Here is a 21,215-nt window from a genome sequence, read left to right on the forward strand (position 1 = left end):
TGCAACGTTTTCTTCCTCAATGGCAGCTTCTCAGCCTTTGAGGGCCGGCCACTGGAACGAGATGGGGTTTGAATGATGGCTGTCCGTTTGTATGAAGTAAATATGTGGAGTGAATAGGAGGGCAAAAGAGGACTCCTGTTTGCGATTTGCCTGGAGACTTCACAAAACTAACATCCTTTAGAGTGGTTTCTATAGAGGCCAGTGTTTTTGTTTCTAGAAGTCATGGGGTTAATGCTATTCTGGAACAACCTGGGTTTCAGTTGGTTGTTCTATGTGGTGAAGTGGTCCTTGTTGACTCTGTGTGTTTGTGTGTGAGCATTTTCCTGGTGCACTCCTGCTGGTGTGTAGATATCCTGACAATCAGTAAACATGTGTTTTCGTGTTTGTGCAAGAATCAGGAAACACGATCCTTAATTACCAACCAAAAGTCTCCGTTTGTGAAATTGAAGCTATGAAACACTGATATTTTGTAAGGTTCTTTCAGCCTATGGTAATAGTGCAATAATAGATAGCATGAAACAAAATGTGGATTTACTTGCAATGGAAAGGTGAGCAAACATTTCGTGTCAAGTTAAAGCTATAATGCGTAGTTTTTGTCACCCCAAAATTGTGTGATTGTGCATGCAACTCCAACCTCCCTCCACGCAGTTGCTAGCAGCCAAGGAGAACACGTTGGATTAAAAAAACACAACGGACTCTTCAGAAGAGGTTATTACTGTATCATCACTCGACCTTCAGTCACCGGACGACACAATCTATTGAACACAGCCAGACTGAGAAATAAAGAGAGAGTTGTGTAGAGCTGATGGTCTTAACTACCTTTGCAGTAATTTATTTGGCAGTGGCTTGAAAGTAATGGACGTTTATTAATATCAAAAAGTAATGCGCTAAACCTTTAACCTTTGCTGTATTTAAACTGTTGACCCATAGCCACATGCGCATATTTAGACTGCCGTATATCACAAAGGTAAATCTCGAAGATTAGAAACTCTTTTCTCCGTACGTGCCATTGAACTGAATAGGGGTCATTTTTGGATGTGGTATCCAGTTATTATGGCACAGCACGGTTACAGATTTTCTTGACAAGAATCTCTATTGAGTTATCAGAGAGGAACACTTGCAGTGAAGTCGTAATCGTGGTTGCCGGAGAGCAACATAGGGGAGGCTCACGATGGGGGATTTCAGCTCCCAGCAAACTGGCCTGCATTGAGGTGTAAAAAAAAGAAGGTATAGAGGACTATAGGAGTACAGAGCCTGTATGCCAACAGACCCCTTAATCCTCAGACATGGAGACATGACAAGACTCCCAACACTCTTGAGTCTAAACTCAAACAGATTGACACAGTGATTGAGACGTTTCGATTTGTTTTTTGTCTGGGTGCACATTTTTTCCCCAAGCTGGTGGGCATTAGGTGTTTTGGGTGCAAATGCCGTGTTTAAGTGTAAAGTTTATGCCTGGGGGAGTTTTCTCTGAATGAAGGTATTCTGAGAGTTAATTTTCCAAAACACTTGATACCCTTTTTGGAAAATACCTGCAGTCCCTCATTCAGGGTCTTAATAACAAGAAGCTCCCAACTGCAACCATTTTACACCAAGAATACATTAAGCTTTACATGTATCATCTTATAACAGTTGGTGTCTGTTGTTTATTTTTATGTCTATTATTTTTGTTAGCACAGAGCGAAACCTCTTTTGTGGATGTTTCAAATGATACTTAAACTAACTTGGACCAGTTAAAGATACAGCTGGGTGTTTTCAGTTAAAGATAATCACAGACAAATGCTTTTGGCACAACAAGAAGATTAAATGAATTATTTTGGACACAATATTCCTGACTGACCGTACGTTTCTATCGTAATGCGCTGGATCAAGCTCCAGTGCAGCTGGTGTGTAAACTCAATAATCCCACAGCAGCATTTGAATGCTAATCACTAAAGTCATCCGCTGATTAAAGCAAACATTAGAGACCATGAGAAATTGAATGTTTATGCTGTCGGAATTGCCACATTCATCTTGAACTCAGATACTTGTCTGACCAAATGATTGTGTGAGAACAGTTTGTTAAAATCAGAGGAGCACAGCCTATTTTGACTATTCATGATGTTTTTTTTTATATTTAGGTTCCAGATTTACTTAATTTTCGATTTTTCATAAGCCAGATGGTAGCTTAAATAACCTATGTTCCAACTGTATAAAAATTTTTCTATAAAAATATGATAATATTAGCATCTACCATCTTTTTTATCAGGAAAAACTTGAAAAGGACTTTACTTGGCTAGTTCTCCGATAAGTGAAAACAAGCAGGGCTTTTATTTGTATGCCCTCATGATGGTCAGATGAAAGAGGAAGTGAAGAGGAAGTGGTGGAGGATAGATTGGTGCAAAGTGGAATGACCCCGGACATCAGGATTAAGGCCCTAGAAAGGGTTCTGGTTAGAGGTTATTAAAGGATTATAAAGGGCCCTGAAGGGTTACAAAAGACCGGTCTGGAGAAGATCAGCCAATGCTGGTCTACATTCCACACCAGTTCAGCTGACTCACAAATCATCTTCCATCACTGTCTTGTTTAAATTTGAGACACAAGTATATTGATGGTCATTTTGTTTAGAGAAAAAGTGTTTAAACGTTGTAAAGAGGAAAGCATGTAATGTGCTGGTGGAACAAAATAGCAACATTGTGGATTAGTCAACAAAGTGCAAAGAAAACAGTTTTATTTAAAACGTTGTTTTTTTTTGTTCTTAAAGTGCCCTGAAGCCTTATTTATTGTAGAATCTTGTGTCTCTTACATCTTTTGCTCCAAAATGATCATTCAAGTATTATTTATTATTAATTCATGTTCACAGTCAGGCTTTACAGTAATTCCACTCACATCCTCATGCTGCTGTTGGATCATTATTTACCCCAGTGCTATTATAATTTAAAAACACACACACACATAAACATGAAAAATGGATGTTGGGCCCCATGTGAGCAAGTGTTTCAAGGTACAAACCCTACGTCCACGACCAGTGCACAAGAGAGGTCAAGAGTGTTGAACTTGATGGCAATGGGAACCAGAGCATCAGAGCCTCCACAGCCAATCACATGCAGCCACCAGCGAAGACAGCAGCTCCATCGCTCTCTCACTGCATCACTCCATCACTCTTTCTTTTCTTTCTTCTCCTCGTATGTTCGGGGCCTGAGTTTAGTCCCAGCTGTCCCCTGCTGCATCACTGTACATCCTTCTTAGGCCTTTTCAACTTACTACTTTTGGCATTTTGTTCCTCCTTTCTTTGTTGTGGCCCTTTTTCTACTGGTCTCTCCTGCTTTCCAACACACAGACACACACACACCACTCAGACTTGTGTTTAAGCCATTCATCAGTAGCTAATCTCAGTTGTCTGCTTCAAGGTGTTTTGGGCCCACGTGCACGTAATGAAAAATAGCTCCTAGGCAGAGTGAAATGTATGTGTGTGTGTGTGTGTATGTGTGTATGTGAGCTTCCTCACAAGTCACCAGAGGTCTAACTTACATAAATATTTGGTCCCATGAAGGCCTTTAGCAGTGGCTTATGATTCACAACGCTCATTAAACAGGAGTGTAAATAAACAGTAAAGCGAGTCCTGGCGCCCCGCCAAGTTCCCTCTCCTTCCATAACTCAGTCTGCTGTGGACAGACGTGTTTGGCTCTCCACCTGGGCAACAGGTCCCCCTGTTTGGTTTGCTAACCTGCTTGCCTGAGTCAGATGGGAAACAGTAAATTAGCTGAAGGTAGGTGCTTGGGTGGGAACTCGTGTAACAGCTCGTTGGAGACAAAAGTTGTGGATTTGCTTGGAAAAATACTTTTGAGGCTTGTTTTCTCAGAGGTGATTTTTTTACGGGGTTTGACGTTAGGAAGGAGTCAAATGATGCATGGGGGATTTGAGCATAACGCAGACCAGACAGACAAAGTGAATGTGTGAGCATGTCTGTGTGTCAAACATTTACCAGATACCTATACAAACGCAAAGTTTTGAAGAAGTATGCGTATTTACCTGAGTATTTCCTTTTTGTAGCGTTTTAAAGAATTGTCTTCCTCTCTGCTCCACTGCATTTAATTGATTGATGTAGTTAATAGTTACTTTGCTGATTATGGTTGTGTGTTAAAAGATACGCTGCGTTTATAATATCATGTCTGTGTGTAATTACGTTCATCAAACCAAACATCTACAAGGAGCCGACTCTGACAACGATGAACTGTACGAGAGATCAGGTTGATGTGCGGACCATGATCGCACAACTGAGACCAACACTGGAACTCAAATTCACTCCAAACACATCAACCACAACGATCCACAACACTATGATGTTGGCCTTTTTTCCTCACTTTTTTGTAATTGATTGGGCCTGTGTCTCTATGATGAAAAACTAATAAACTAAGAAAAAATTTGGAGACACTAAAACATATTGGTCATACAATATATTCCACTTCATGACTCCCTGTCCTTCTGAGTCACACTTCACTCGCCTATATCTTCTTCCTCTACATGCTCTAACACACGTTGTCTTAACAAAACAACCCTTTGTATTCATCTCATCAGCTCTTCTTTCTCAGAATCCCTTTCCAAGCATTTCTCTACCCTACACGATCACACAGGAAGTCACAGGAATGTTTTCTTACAGTTGTTGTCAGGGCAATGCACCTCTGGCCCTCATACACCTCAATGCTTTGTTTCTTGCAGTCTTGAAAAACTAAAAGAATTAAGGTAATATAATACATGCGTACAATATGCTAATACAGATTTACTTGATTGGGATTCACTCCTTCAAAGAGCACCAGATAAATATAATTAAAAAGAGTGTGTGCTTTAGTTAAACAAGATACATTTATAATACAGTTATTTTCACCAGTTTATCTAATGTCAACAGCAAGGTGCTACTTTATGCATCCCCGAAGGAAACTTCTCTTTTCACTTTCTCCTATTCAGAGAGGTCAGACCACAGTGTCGGCTGTGCAGCAGCAACCCTGGAGCTGGAGGGGATGCAGGGTCTTGTTCAGGGACACTTGAGCAGGGCAGATATTTGCTGATACTGCTTTAAACCCAGCCACTCTGCCCAAAACAGTGTTTCTCTAGCTGTTACCAACACTGTATTCCAGTTTACATTATATGCTACTAATTCCAACCAAATATATGCTGTAAAGCTAAACTAATGCAGTTTGGATTCCTCTTTAGCCATTTTAGCGGCTCTAGAGATGACGGTGTTGGCCTTTCCAGTCTTATTGTCCAGACTGAAATATCTCAACAACTATTGGGGGGTTGCCATGCACTTTTGAAGGGACATTCATGGTCCTCAGAGGGTTAAACCAACTGACTTTTGTGATCCTCTGAGTTTTCCTCTAGTGCTACCATGAGGTTGACATTTGTGGATTTGAGTGAAATATCTCTACTACATATGGACTGACACAACATTTGGTGCATACATTTGTGCACCCCTCAGGATGAATTGTAATAACTTTGGGGATTCTCTGACTTTGATCTAGCCCCACTCTCAGGTCAAAATCCTTCCAATACTGTGGTGTATAAAAAATTATCTGTAAAAGTAATTCCCATCAGCCTCAGCTGGACTTTTGTGATTACCACAGCTGTGCCTATAAGTACAGCCTCACAGAGCCAGAAACTATTTTTCTGTTCTTGACCAGTAAACAATGGAAAATAATGTTTGAACGATTTGAAAAAGAACACTTAGTTTCTTACCCCAGCCACTGTCAACTGCTGTAAATAAAATGACAAAAGAACGCTTGCACTTATGGATCCTAAAACAACAAGAAGTAGTTTGACGCCCACAATGCAAACACACTTTCAGCTGGACCGTGTAATCCAGGCAACCATTTTCTTCTTTCATTCACCGGGCATCTGTGTAAGAGCTACCGGCTCCTGTGTTAACCTCCGTCATGCTCTCCTTTTGTTTGCTGCTGCACGGTTGATGTGGTGACCTCGCAAACCCTGCAGTGATTGTCTCGCACGGTTAAGTGCCTCCTGATTGTGGGCAGAGCTGAGTGGTGATAATGTCTACCAGATTCTCCTCCTGTCACACACGCATTGCACACATGCAGTGGCATGTAGGCACGCATTTCAGCACACACACACAAATGTACACACCGACAACTCTTTGCTCTCGAACCCAAGCGTAAACAGTTTAGCGATTCACTGACTTTTCAGAATGTTATCAGATGGCGGAAGAAGCCTCGTCAACACACAGCTGACATGTTGATGGGCGGATGTTGAAACATGTCAAGTGTTTTCTGGTGTGTTTGTTTTGAAGGCTACATGGAACAAACTCATCCTTCAATCAGCCTGGGTTCCTGTAAATATTCGTGTTGGTGAACTGAACCTCCACTTTGCCTTAGTATCCCTGCGATTTGCTGTGTTAATTTCCTGCTCTCAATAATGTAACCGTTTCTTTTTTACGGTGATTGATGGACTTGATGGAGGATGAGTATGTGTGGATAGAACCTACAGCATAAAACACTCACACATGCACCTCAGTGACAAATTTCACATCAGCCCTTTGCCTTTCTTCCTTCTCTCACCCTTGTAACCTCAGCCTCCACCATGGTGACTCCAGCTGTCAAAAGATCCCACACGATGACTGTTGATTTAGTCAAAGATGGGAAAACAAACCAGGTGTCCTCCCTCTCCTCTCCTCTTCTCTCATAACCTCTCCTCTCCTCTCATAACCTCTCCTCTCCTCTCCTGCAGCTTCTCCAACCCTTCTTTCCTGTATGTGATGAATCTAAATCAGTGGTGTCAGAGGTGATGACTATAGTAAGCCTCTGTAAATGGTTAGGAACCCTCAAAGGTAGACAAACAATTCCTCTCTCTATTGTTTTTTCATTGTTTTTTTCAAATCTCATTTGTTCTTTTTAGCAACATCAGTATTGTTGTAATACAGTAAGCCAAACCGCACATTATTTAAGATCATCATCATCTCACTAAATGGCTAATTTGTTTTTTTACTAAATTATCTCGAGACCCAGATTCCCGCTGAGAATTACCAAAGCCGTGGAAACTTTGTACCAATAGGCAGATCCAAGGTCAGTGCTGGTCACTATTTTAGGCACATTTTATAATCTGAGTTATAGCTCTGCACTCTGGGGTAACATTCGCAAATCTAATGGAAACTCGGTTGGGGGATATGTTTATAGAAGCTGAGTACAGGAACAAAGATGGGGCAAGGGAATGGTCCTCATGTGCTTTTTGACATGAAACATCATTATGGAAACAATTCAGAGGGTTAGAAAAAAAACTCTCCTTTTGCCTGCTTTTTTCAGTTAATCTGCTAATACGTATTCTGTCTTTTGCAGGAAAACAGGGCTTATTGTCTTGAATTCACGGAGGCATTAAGGTTGCATTTGTCTTCCAAAATTGGCAAAGCACATATGTTGTCGGCATGTCAGCTACGAAATCTTAAATCCACTCATTATAAGAAGGAATCTGATGCAGAATATGGTAAATCCTAAGAAAAAAACTCTTTTTAGCATAAAAGCCGCAGATAATTGAAAATGAAAATGTTTGGACACACAGTCAAGTGTTATGCCCTGAATGTAATGAGCAATGCTGACCATAGAAGCAGATGTATTACACAGTACTACCCTCCAGGGAGTTTGGGGACACACAAAACCACCTCTGGTTAAGGCTTGTGTTCGGCCTGTAGTAGACATATCTCTGGGAATACATGCGTGCTGAATAAACACTGTTGTATTAAGTTTAATTGCAAAACTTGAATTGCCTGTTACAAGATATCAATACAGAGAGACACTCACTGATACTGACTACTGAAAGCAGACACATTCAAAATACACAAACTTGAAGTAAACCTGTACACGCTCACATTCACACACATTCACAGGCACACACACCTTCCTGTGTCTTTAGGCATCTTTCATCTTTTCTTCTATTCCTTGCACTGTTTTCCTTTTCTTTCTCAGTTTCCATTGAAGCCACCTCTCAACCATCTGTTCTTCTATTCAGCAGGGTCTTTCGCCTCGGGCCTGGCACCAGAGGTCAGAGTGTGTGTGTGTGTGTGTGTGTGTCAGTGGACAATGACCCAGCTGGACAATCCCCCACACACTTCAAACACTGAGAGCTTACACCGCGACCAGTACATTGGCATCTTTCAAGACGGGTGTTAGGTGCATGGAAAGGTGAGAGAGAAAGATGGAATATCGTTTGTGTATTTTAACCATGTGTCCCTCTCTATATAAGCCTTGTCTGCTTACGTCCACATATCGGTCCACCATTTTTACATACACAAAAGGATCAGGTCTGTAAAAGCAGCACAGATGAGCATCTGATCGATGCAAACAGTGTTCATGTCTGCTCGTCTCCCAGCAGTAATACTAGCCTTTACTCTCATTGATTTCTGAAGGAGAGATCATTATGGGTGGCTGAGCTGTAAAACACTTTTTTCTCTTTATTTTTGTGTGTTCCTTCATGGCTCAGCTCAACAGTGGACCATTGCCAGAGATTAAGCATTGAAGGAACAAACACTCCCAAAGCTTTTGCCATGCTTCATTTCATTTCACTTTGCATCCATGTGCACGGAAAGGTGAGGAATATCAAGATTAATCTCATCAAAAAGTCAGGAGTATCTGTGTAATTGGATATAGGGCGTCCTGCTGCCATGAGTACTAATTAGAGCATCTAATATGTACCATGGCTGTAAATATTCCATTAAAATGCTGAGTATTTTTTTCCAAAATTTGCCTTTTTTATACTTTTACACATGTATGCTACCCATTTTTAAGACTGCAATAACTGAATTTACTTTGGGGCCTTCTGGCAGCAGTTGAGACCCCCATTCGTAATTTGTTCAAGCAGCACTTGTTGCTTTTATAGCTCTCTTTTTGGTCGCCAACCACTGAAAGAAATATCTGGCTCTTTAGCTGCTAAATGTTCCACTATGTCCACCGGCTAGTGGCAAACTCTATGTGTTTGCTGTTTGGTTGTGTACTGTGGGTTTTTTACCGTGGAAAATAAGTGTTTAACCTCTACAGGATGCTGAACGACTCACAGGGCAGACACACAGACATCTTTACTGAGCTGATGACTTATTTGACAAAGTGACAAAGTGACAAACTGTCATAGTCAAGTGTTATATTATCTACTGAGAGTTGTCCATTTATGTTCAAGATATAGACATAAAGCTCCAGTAGATGTGTGTTCACTGTATCCAATCTATGTCTACATCAGCAAGATAACCGCTGTACTGCCACTAATGTTTTACTTCTTCGGCGTATGGAGGAATTGTTTTTATTCAGCACAAGGATCAAGAATAAACCCATGACCAACCTGTGCCTTAGTTTCAGAGGCGAGTAACATGTGGACTTTGATCTGTCACGTCACATTTAGTGTTAGGATTTATAACTCTCTTCCATCTGGGAACCATCTTACAGAGACTTCAATGGGCGGGTAAAGCTGTCCTCTTGTTATCCCTCCGTTTATAGAGAAGAAGGAGGAGGAGAGAGAAACTCCTGTCATGTTTTCACAGACAGGTCATAAATTGGTAATACTGAGAGGAGGGGACTCATAATATCAGTTAATGGGTCTCATGTAAAAAGTTGAGTGGCAAAAAATGGTTTGAGTTTTTTGTCTTACAATGAAACTCAATGCTCAACATAGTTATTGTAGTAGATGTTGTGATTGAGATGAACTAGATTAAAAGGGGAATGTTTACACTAAAGCGTAGCACGATTAACAGTCAAAAGTCTTTATATTTATCACTGAAGGCTTGTTTTGAAGTGCCGGACCTCTTAGCTACAATGGAACTAGTTTGTCCCATTACTCTTTTTTGTTTCTACAGTCTAAATATACATGGCCCTCATTCAAAACATTTGCTGATGTATGGTTGGTCATTTCAATGATATTGTATTCTATTATGTCTATATTTTTACAACAGTTAATCAGTAAAAGAGCATATTGTGAAAGAGCACATCCTGTGAGAAGCACTGCTTGTTTGAGATGAGCCATCAGGAGAATTCATGCAGAGATTAAGCAGCATCTGTGTTTATTCCTCACGTCTCAAGAACTAGATATTTTTTTCACTGTGATGCAGTTAGTGTTTTCTGTTAATCATGCAATGCAGACACTGAATGAAAAATGGAAACCTCCCCAAAACATCTATTGTCTAGCTTAGAAACCAAAACTTCTTAATGGAGCAATGTGCATGGGATACTAGTAAGAGTGAAGTTGCTATTTAAAAGAATGTGACAGAAGGGCTCATTTTTTTGCCATTCCACAACCACAAAAACACAAGAGTAAAAGTGCAGAGAATGGATTACACAGCATTTGTTGTGTGTGTTTATTTTTAACCAAACTCCAATAGAAAACATTTTCTGTCAAAAAAGATTGTTTGATACAATCAAAAGCACAAGAACAGCTACTGAAGGAACCATGTTGCAAGATTGTCTAATTATTAATAATATTCACTACTGGTTCCAACATCAAAAATGAACAGACAATACAATCTCCTTATGTCTCTGGTTTCTACAAGGACACTTTGAAACCTATGATGCTTGGGTTTACGCTTGGCAAGAACTAAAAATAATTGTGGTTGAACAAGCAAACAGCAACTACCATCACAGCTGTGTGTGATTGGCTAAAGTGTTAAGCTTTAGACTATACCCATATTAAACAATTATTTTCAAAATGAACTTAACAACACAAATTGTGGTGAAACAAATGGCTCTGTATTTCTTTCTTGCTTCTGTATGTGTGTGTGTGTGTGTGTGTGTGTCCAGTCGGGGCGCACTTTAATCTTCCTCTCGCTAGAATATGTTGGCAGGACGGCTGGTGAGTTCTTCTAGATGCTATCGACTCTCACTGCTGGGTTTCTCTGCAGCCTCTAATGCTCTGAAAACAAGCCTGATGCATTTGTAGGACAGAATAAATGACTGGTAACATTAGAAGAGGCAAAGACCAGTGCAGAGGAGAAAAAATAACATTCAAAGAGATGATGGGTGAGAAAAGAAGAAAAGGAAAATGACCAAATTGGGGGAAACGGGCAACTGAGAAGTGAAGCAGCTTGTCATGAAACTGGAGATGAGACCATTCAGAATGTCTCATGGAATAATCCGTCTCAGCTAGCAGCCCGACATTTATCTGAACGATATGTCTGACACAAATGGACTCACAAGATTGTTTGTGTGATATAATACAAAACATGTTCACATATTAAAACTGATGCTTTGATTTTCATAAAACACTAAATTTGAATTTTGAGCGATTTAATTTCTAAGACACCTGTTTAAAGATTTAAGTCAAAGAAACGCATCTTGTGATAAAACGACAGAGACAACATCTTGTAACAGGTAGTGTAGAGGTTAGGATGGCAGAGCACTGTCCGGCACTTAGTAACGTGTTACTGCCAGGGAATCACTCTTTAAAGCAACAAATTATGTAAGAGATTGTAATTTGAAATGCAGTCATTGCATAACAGTTATATTAGAAATGCTACATTCAAATTTGAAGAGTGTGCTTGTTTGCAGTCTAGCCAGGAGTTTTAGATGGGACGGTTGATCATTTTATGGCACTTACATACAAGACTATATATCCAGTATATACGACTTTCAAAGTCTTCAGATTGCTGTACTGATCAGATAACATGACTGTCTATTTTAAAACAGTGTATCTTGAAGTTGTTGTGGTTTGCACATGAATGGCAAAAGAAAACTACGTTTAGTCAACAAAACACATGTGAGAAGTGACACTGGAAAAGACGCAAGACCATGTGCAAGACAATTCTTTCCTCCAAAAATGGATGTCCGCAAGAAGCTGATGATCCAAGTTGTTTGTGCGCTGATTTTCAGTGAAAAGGAAGAAAAAGAAAAGAATATCCATACGGCTCCTCCCCCTGATATTTTCCTCGCTCTGTGTCTTGCGCTGTCATTGGCTTTAGATGGTTGGTTCCATCATTGCCGGTCAAAACAACCTCATTGAGTTTTGTTGAGAGTTGGAAAGTTTCACTTCTTTACTGTGAGAACTGTCAAGAGCTGCATGCAGTCTAAGCCAGCTGTTGATTGTCACCAAATACTTTTAAACTGTTGGATGGCTGCTCGTTAAACCACAATGCCTTTTTTTTGTTTCATGCAACGTCTGGTTGTAGAGGACTTGTGTGAAGATATTTTTGACCCTTTGAACTGAGCTGGGCAACAAAGTTACTCATGATATTGTAAATTCCATCCATCCCATCTAGCTCTGAGATCATATGACGCAATCACCTTTCTCTCGCCATGCAGTTCAAAGTACGTATTTCAGCTAAGGTAGCCGTCGCGCTTCAAAAAACAAAAGTGTACACAAAAGTGTAGTTGTAGGCCATCTATCAGCCCTGGTTGTAGGAGTGCATGTCAGAGAGTGGCGTGGAGGCGCACTCCGCACCACGAGCTGGCACTCCAAGGCTGGGAGACAACGATACCCAGAGCAGTATAGCCTGTATGTCCCCTGTCGGCTAACGTATTTCAAGATGGCGCAGGACTATGGAGAGTCTACCCCAGTTCATGCAAGCGCAAATGTAAAATTCCAAGCCAATAGGAAGGCTTAAAATTGATGGTGGTAGACAATATTCATAAATAAAAGGACAAATTTATGAGTGGGAAACAAATATTTTGACATTGAACAACTACAACCTTTACAAAATTTAGGTTTAAGTAACTTACCCAAAACTGATTACCACACCATTTTTGTTGGTCTAGTCTCTTACAATAAATTTACATTGGACTATTCCTTCGTACATCCAGTGCCAAATAAGAACTAGAATGATGTTGACATAGCACAGTTAAAATTAGCGATATGGAGGAGAGGAGAACATCCTCAGCTAGTGTTGGCTTTAGTTAATGTTTAACAATGGCTTGAACTAATTTTAGCCAAGTTCTTTTTGGCAAGTGGATTGGAATAAAACACCCATCCAGAAACAGGCTCTCTCTGTTTAATACAGACTTATGTTGGCTGTGGAATCACAAACACTCTGTCTACTATTGTAGCTTCTTTAAAAAAGAGAAAGAAGAGTGACTCCTGGCCAAACTGGGAGCAGTAAGGATGACTCATAATGATACTGGCTGTCCAATCTGCCGGGTCATGAACTCAGCTCCATTCCAGTTCTCTGAGGAACACATCCCAGCCTGGCTGTAATTTTCGCCTTGTTCCACAGTGCTGATCCGATTGTTTGCGCATCGATCATGCGGTGCTAAGAAGCCATTGTTGGAAATTACATTAGTGTGTTTTGTGTCTGTGTAGAGTGTTTAAATAAAAGTTATTTGTGTGTGCCAAAGCTAACCAATTTCTCCCTGATGTGCCAGACATGCATCCCATCAAGCCTTCAGAGCCAATAAGTAATTTACATCACAAAGACATCATCCTTTCTCATTTGGCTGCACAGATTTTTAAACAGTGAATTGCCTTTGAGCAGAACAAACTACAGATTTAGCAAACAGGGAATTCAGCAAAAAGCTGAGTTGTTTGAAGAGTTGTTACTATCAAAGCTGGAGCTTGAAGATGGGATGCCAAACCCACATTAATTTGCCAAGGCTGAAGGCTTAACAGAGGAATATGTTCTTTAAAACTCTGCCATCACACCTGGTGTTTTCAATTTATCTCCTTTTCTCTCTGAGTCCTCTTGGCCTCCATCAGCTTTGACTTGAGAAAACCTCAGGGAAATTAAACTTGTCAATTTGAAATGGACCCCTCAATCACCCATCACCATGGGACTGTTGAGAGGGGGGGGGGGGGCAAAAAGCGGCTGCCATAAGTGTGTTTTTTTCTTCCAAGAATCTCAGAGCTGATGTCATAAAAAGCTGTCACAAAAAGATGAAGCCTGTACAAAATGAGAACACCCAAAAGTTTTGTATGTGCTATCATGCTCAGAGCACACTCATGTATACACCATATAATGATAATTAAAATAACACAAATGAACTGCAAACCAACAACTATTTTTTGTCATTCCTGGAAACTGCGTTTTTTTACACTGTCATTTGTGTTCGTTTTCTGTGGATGTCTGGGGTCAATAGTTTCTCATACAGCTGGTTGCAGTTTCTTATGCAACTTCATGCTGTTTACTGATCTGTTCTGAGCCGAGTCCTCTGTCCTCAATCATGGACTCCCGCAAATGACAACTGTATTGTCCCAAATGATAAGTTTGATTAAGGAAAATATAAATAGAATGAATTGCAAAATCACCAAGGGCATTTTTGCCTTCATATTTAATAAATTGTGGGTATTTGATTAACTTTTAAGGACGGTTCTGTCCCAAGCTCTTATTCTCCCCAGCAGCGTTAACATACAACGCACTCCGCTCATATACTGAAACACAATCAGGCGGTCTAACCACATCGCCCGCGGTCACTGAGCGTTCATGATACATCCCATCCAATTAGAGTTTGAGTTGTTATAACTATCCTTTCAAATGACCTCTTAAAACATCCCTGAGAAAAGGAGCAGACAACCGCCTATGCTATAGCATTAAAACACACAAAGTCTCACACACTTGAATGTGGCACCAAAGGGCACCCGCACTCCAGTACGCCTTTCCTTTTCTCAGAGTCCCATATTATATACAGTACACACATGTCCTGCCCTATACAAGAGCTGAAACCATGGCAACAAGGTCAGATAAAAGACAGTCTCTTGACAAATATATGAAAGACGAGACAGATTCAATGTGCTTGTCAAGCAGGAAACGAGGAGGAGGAGAGCAGAGGGGCAGCCATTTTTCTGCCTTTGTTTGGAAAAGCATCTATTGAGTGGCATTTGGTGTCATGCCAGATGCTCTCCTCCACAGACAGGCACAAAGTAAACTGGATTAGTCACTGGGAGGCCTTTCTCCTGTAACTGACAGCCAAGGAGAGCTAAAATACTTCAAACACATTCAGGACATTTCTACTTAAAGACCAGACGCTTATTCAAATGGAAATGCCTTTATTATCACTCTCTGCCGGCATCCATAGCTTTCTGACTGTATGTGCTGTACATGTGAATGGGGAGTGTAGGATAAAAATGGTCAAGAGGCGGACTCAATGAGGAGCTCTCTCTAGGTTTTTTTCAGCCAAGACCTCTTTGTTGACCTCATTGGTTTAGTCATTGTTACCTATGGACTGCTACGAGACTGCTGCCCTCTTAGTGTTCAACTAGTGCTGTGCTATTATTTGTATTTTACTAATTTAAACAACATTTCTGTCTTGTCAGTGTTTCTTAATTTTAGCAGTGCAAATATCAACTCCTTGCTACATTCTGTAAAAGCTAACATGCTTCAACATTATAGACTGAATTTTGCTACAGTCAAAATACTTTTGTTTTGTTTAATCATCACACTGTATGCACTGAATACTTTGCTTGTTACACGTGAAATGTCTCCATCATCGTACATGAACTCAGTATGCTACATACGTCTATTGGCATATTTGGTCATAAGTGAATTTTTAATTATACCTGATGGTAGCACTAGATGAAAAGCCAGGGGATCATTAGTCTGTCTCAATGGATAAAGCCTGACGTCTAGGGCATCTGTCACCAAATGCATGCCTCTTATTTTTCGCCATATATTTTGAGAGGGCACAGATGCTACATCCAGGGCTAAGTGCCACCCAGGACTGTGGGGATTTGTTTAAAGAAATGCAAACAAGTCAAAGCGTCCTTTCCATAGACTGTACATTGATGGACAGCGCTTGTGTGACGTCCCCTTTTGGTTTGTGGAGGTCTGCTGTCCATCGTCCAGTTTGCCTTTACGGGCGCAGCCACCCTTGTTGCGGATGTGATGATTTAAGACGAGAGGGAAGAGTGGGGGAGGAGCCCTTACACTCTACATTATGTCACACACTTTCACTGGCAATCACATCATAACCATGCCCTAAAACACCCCCTGCTTTGTTGCCGATTTTAAAATCAACCATACCATGATTAAAAAAATCAATATCATTTTGTGTGGCAAAAGAATTAAAACTAGCAATTGAGACCATAAACTCATTATCAAAATTTTTAGTGAGAAGTGGGTCACTTTCTCATAGACTTCTACAGAAACCGACCTCCTTTTGCAACCGCACGTTTGGCCCCCTGCTGGAATTCAGACATGAAGCAGGTGTAAGGCCCTTCCACATTTGCAGCACTTCGCCGAACCAGTTGCGTTGTCCATTCATATTTTAACATTTACAATATTAATCTAATTTAATCGGTGGTCCTTCCCGCCAAACCATACTCCAGCACTAGAGCATGTGAAAACATAAGGGGATCATCGTCAAGTTTTAATACTGTCACCAGAGTAAATCCTCTCATGGAGGACATAAGGGTTGAATGTGTGAAAAAGAAATCACAACATTCAATAGTTGTTAAGACATTTAACTTGAAACCAAAAAATGTCAGGATGCCCTATTGGCTCTGTATGTTAATCTGAATTTTGTCTGATTGATAGAATAGAATAGAACGCCTTTATTGCCATTACACATAAGTGCAGTAGCTGTGTAATGAGATTTATAAGAGGGATTTACAGTGTTGAAACAAAATATAAAAATACAAAATATGACAAAATAAAACATAAAAATACAAAGTGTAGGTAGGTAGTGCAGAGTGGAGTCCTGAGAGCAACTATATACACGTATAAAATAGCTATGTGTACACATTTTGTAGTTGGGTATTAACAACAAATAAATAAATGTTAAACTGTAATGAAATGAAATGGTTAAGTGCTAGATAATAAATAAATATTGCACAGTGATGAAATAAAATGGTTAAATAATATGCACTGTATGAATTTACACAGAATTCCCGTGTATTGAATAGTAGGAGGGATGAAGAGAGTCCTGGGGCCGGACTCAAAGGGCTAGACAGACTATTTTATTCATAACTGATTAACAGGTTTAACATCTTATGAATCCTCAACAATTGTGTGTGTGTGTGTGTGTGTGTGTGTGCGTGTGTGTGTGTGTGTGTGTGTGTGTGTGTGTGTGTGTGTGTGTGTGTGTTTTCTCTGAGAGGCCAGCTGCTGAGGCTCAGAGAAAAACCTGTTAACTGATAACAGGGAACCCCCAAAAAACACATCACACACATCACACAACCATCCCCCTCTATAACCGCCCCCTCCCCCCAACACACACACACCTTAAACACCGAAAACGTCCTGTTTATCCTGTCTACAGAACCCTGCTTCAAATCACCACCATAAACACACACACACACACACACACACACACAGACACACATCAGACTGTAAATCTGTTATATATTGTAACATAGCTCAGCCTAAAGTAGATGAGTTGACATAGTTTTAACTCAACACTTTTCCTCTTATGATCTAGCAGCTGATATTTGGTACTCATGAGAATTTTTCTATGTTGATTAATGTGTGTTTACATGGCAAATTTTGAGCCTCTCATTTAGCCCTGGCTGGGTATGTGAACTACTGTTTATCTAAGCCCAGTGGAGGGAAACCTTTCATCTGCCCTGCCACCATAAAATAAAACTGAGCACCAGACTCAAACTGCTGGACAAACACAATAAACTCTGGACCACGACCTAATCTCCACACAGAGATCCTAACAGGAAAGTAGGGATCTGCCGTTGCATTGGAGATTACCTAAAAGATTAGTCTGGGTTTATTTAGGTTGGATTTTTCAATGGAGGGGCATGAAATACATGAATGAAATTTGAGTGGGTTTGGTATGACACACCTGCTGATGAAAGATGATCATTAAAGTGGACAGAGTGTGTGTATTTCATACGTATGAACTTGAATGTGTAAATGTTTTTTCAGAAATATTTGAACTTTTGTGTTACTTTGCTTACTTCACTTTCTAAGACGTTTCTCGTGAAAATTCACTACAAACCATTATTGGAAGAATGGCAGGAAAAGAGCATGTTTGGCAAAGGTAAAAAAAAAAAATCTGAGGTATTTTCTGCTCATTTAAAACCCCATTAATTCCTATTTAACCACATCCTCATACGTCCTGTTGTGATCAAGGCTTTGTTTCACAAGATACAATCCCATTTACAGTGAAAATAAAGAAGTTTATTGCACCTAATAATCTTTATTTGACCAATTACGTGATTAAAATAGGATGCTGTTGATGCATGTGGGGACCTGATGCCAACCATCCACCCAGACCAAATACTCGTCTGCTCTCCATCATGTCCCTCATCATGGCGGCCATTTGTGCAAGCTCGTCTATCAGGACTGGTCCTCAACAAAGACCTGTCAGCCTGTAACCCTATACAGGGACATGAAACACTGAACTTTGACCCCACGTGTGATACAAGTGGCAGTGTTGTCCCACAGGGCAGCGGTAAACGTGCCAAACACATTCCCGGCCACCATTGCAGCCGTGCTTCTGCAGCGTGTTAGCATTGGAGCGGCTAAAACACTTTCGACATTTGTTTTGTGTCTCAGTAAATACAACTCTCAGCGCTGGGATGATGAGATTGACAAGGTTTAGGTAGTTTGGGAGTTTCTGGTTTATCCAAGCTAACTTGTTAATGTTAGTGTTTGCGTGAAACATAATGCAGACTTATTTTACACCTCCAAACATCCCGTCATAGAAACGTTAGATCCATGGGGGGAAATCCAAACATTGTGCGTTGAGGGTGTCGAGCACGAAGCCAGGTTGAGCGTCACTGTGAGGCACTGTGTTTAAGACCACATCTGTTTCCCAGCCGCCAGCTTTAAAAACTAGTACTGTGGTCCCTTTTAAAGCTCATAATCTAATACACAAATTACATTAAAGAGTCCGTTCTTCCAAAACACAAAAAACACTTTTTGCCTTACCGTTGGTGGAATCTAGAGGAAGATAGTTTGGGTTTTATTTGTCCAGGTTTTGAGATTTCTGTTTCAACTCCAACATAATGGAATTGACTGGCATTTGTTTATCATTAATAAATATAATCATTGTTATTATTATTTCAAAATGTGTCACCTTCTGAACACTTTTACTTCATTTATTCTTTTTTTTTGCATCTGAAGACACACACAAGTATCTTTTAGAAAGCCTTGAGTCAAAAGCGGAAACTCTTTCCCAATTCTTTCATGTCGTTCCAGTGAAAACTGTTCACAGTGTAGTATGTGGATAATCAAGATTAGACCGACACTGTTAAGTAATGTTGCTGAGGAATTATTTGAAAACTCGTTTTTCATTTCTCCAAAAAACAAAATTCCATTCAGCTCCATTATGAGGGAGGCAGCAGACATCTCAAGTATCTTTGTCTCAAGTCTGTGGCAAATGTAAGCTAAAATACCTTTATGGCTGGATACTACTCAGTAAGTTAAGAGTAAATAATAAAATATGTACTTTACATATTATTACATTATTATTATCATAATTTGCATGATTGTAAAGTAGCTAAAGAACAACACACAAATACCAAGTTGTCTGTTAGCTGATAACTGGTTTATGTGTTGTTACTTGGGCCATAAAACAATAAAATTGCATTGTTTGTGTCAAAAAAGTAAATTCCTCTGAAGTAATTGGATGTTTGTCTCTTCACAGCTCACTTGCTTCTCCCCACTGTTAATGGCTGTTATATTGGAGTACTCTCTGGCTAACAGTAAACACCATCTCAGGTTTACAGCTTACAGCGGGACTCAGACCTGTGAGTCGTCTCTCAGCACGCCACCGTGGCATGGGCCAGTAAACTGCAGGGGAGGAGTTTCAGTGTATGAATTGACAGGCAGTCTTTAGCAATGTATGATTTTATTACTGGTGGTGCTGGTGATAGGGGGCTGCAGAGGAAGGTTGGGGGGTTGAATTACCTCCAACAGCTCTAACAGGGAAAGTTCTGGCATGAAGATCAGTTTCCGTCTACCAGCTGCTGGATTCAATGCAGCTGAATAGAGGAAAGGGGGCAAAGACATGCATAATTTTATGCATGTTTTCAGACACACACATGTATGTACAGACATGTACACACATGCATATACTAAACTGACTGCACAGCAACATCTACACACACATCTGTGTCCCGTTACAGTGTTGCTCACTGTTTTAGTCCTTTTTTCCAGAGGAAGTTGGAGGTTCTCCATCAGCTCTGCAGAATGAGTGCTTCAGAAACATGTGAGAACTTTCATCTGTCCCTGAAGGCTTGTGTTTATTTCCCACCTGCAATGACACCCATTCTCTTGTTACTGTGTGTTTGCCACATCTTAATGTGTAAAAGCAGATATTCATGCGATCCAAAATCAGCACTGTTTATGTAACAAGGAGCCTGCAACGCATTCACATGCTCATAACACTATGTAGTTTTATATACTACATTAGCTTTTCTATGACATAGGTCCCTCCAGCACTTGTTTTACAATCACTTTATCTGTTACCTGTTATTATCTGTTACCCACATCACTGGAAATGTTAAAAGAATAGTGCAACATTTTTGGGTGTGCGTTTATTCACTTTTTTAGATTTTTGCAAGCTAAATAAGGATAATGTGTATTTATTTCCCAAAATGCTGAGCAGTTCCTTTACAATCACTTGAAATCACTTTGTATGAATCCTAAATTGTTGCCTCACGGGTTTGGTTATTAAAGAAAAAGAAATTCATGAGAAGTCGATAAAATTTAAATGTGGAATATATCCTTCATAAATGTTCATGTTTTTATTTCATTTTTAAGACATAACATGTCCACTAACTGCTAAATATTTAAAAATTATATACTTACACTTAGTTTATATGACTATTGATTATAGATCAACAAATAAGAACTATGGATTAGACTAAGTTAACTACAAATGTATTTACAAATCTACTGTATATTAGGATATAATTTTTTTTAACTGTTCATTAAGATTCATTGTCATAAGGTCAATGAAATAATGGCTGTATTTTCTATACAGCTGGGGACATCATTAGTCATTCACAATTAGTTTATACATTGAACCTACAGTGATGCTCTTTTTTTTGTATTAAACACAGGTTCCCCCAATCTCATTCTAATCATCCAAATCTAAATATTCCTTTACTTTGCTAATAGTGTCATCAGAGAGCAGACAGTAAAACTGACAGGAAATCCAGAGGAGCATACATCAACCAGGCGTCATGGATGGGAGCCGAGCCAGATGACGGGGAGTCAACAAGTGGGGAAAAGAGAAAGAAAGAGAGAGTACAGAGAGAGAGAGACGGAGAGAGAGAGAGAGAGAGAGAGAGAGGGAGGGAGAGAGAGAGAGAGAGAGCAGTCTGTGTCCCTGTAAACAATAACACAACAATGTTAGTGCAACAGCAGGGAGTCCTGG

General features: G+C 40.0%; 1 long non-coding RNA gene across 1 annotated transcript; it reads right to left on the bottom strand.

Annotated features, from left to right (window-relative positions):
* Nucleotides 1-744: 744 nt before the first annotated feature.
* LOC117960174 lies at nucleotides 745-21,103 on the bottom strand. Its single transcript, XR_004660085.1, has 3 exons — nucleotides 21,090-21,103; nucleotides 8,066-8,069; nucleotides 745-900 (listed from the first exon to the last, which is right to left on the bottom strand). It is a non-coding gene; the product is annotated as an uncharacterized LOC117960174 (long non-coding RNA).
* Nucleotides 21,104-21,215: the final 112 nt, after the last annotated feature.

The sequence above is a fragment of the Etheostoma cragini genome, chromosome 2, assembly GCF_013103735.1.
Source record: "Etheostoma cragini isolate CJK2018 chromosome 2, CSU_Ecrag_1.0, whole genome shotgun sequence".
NCBI classification, from domain to species: Eukaryota; Metazoa; Chordata; class Actinopteri; order Perciformes; family Percidae; genus Etheostoma; species Etheostoma cragini.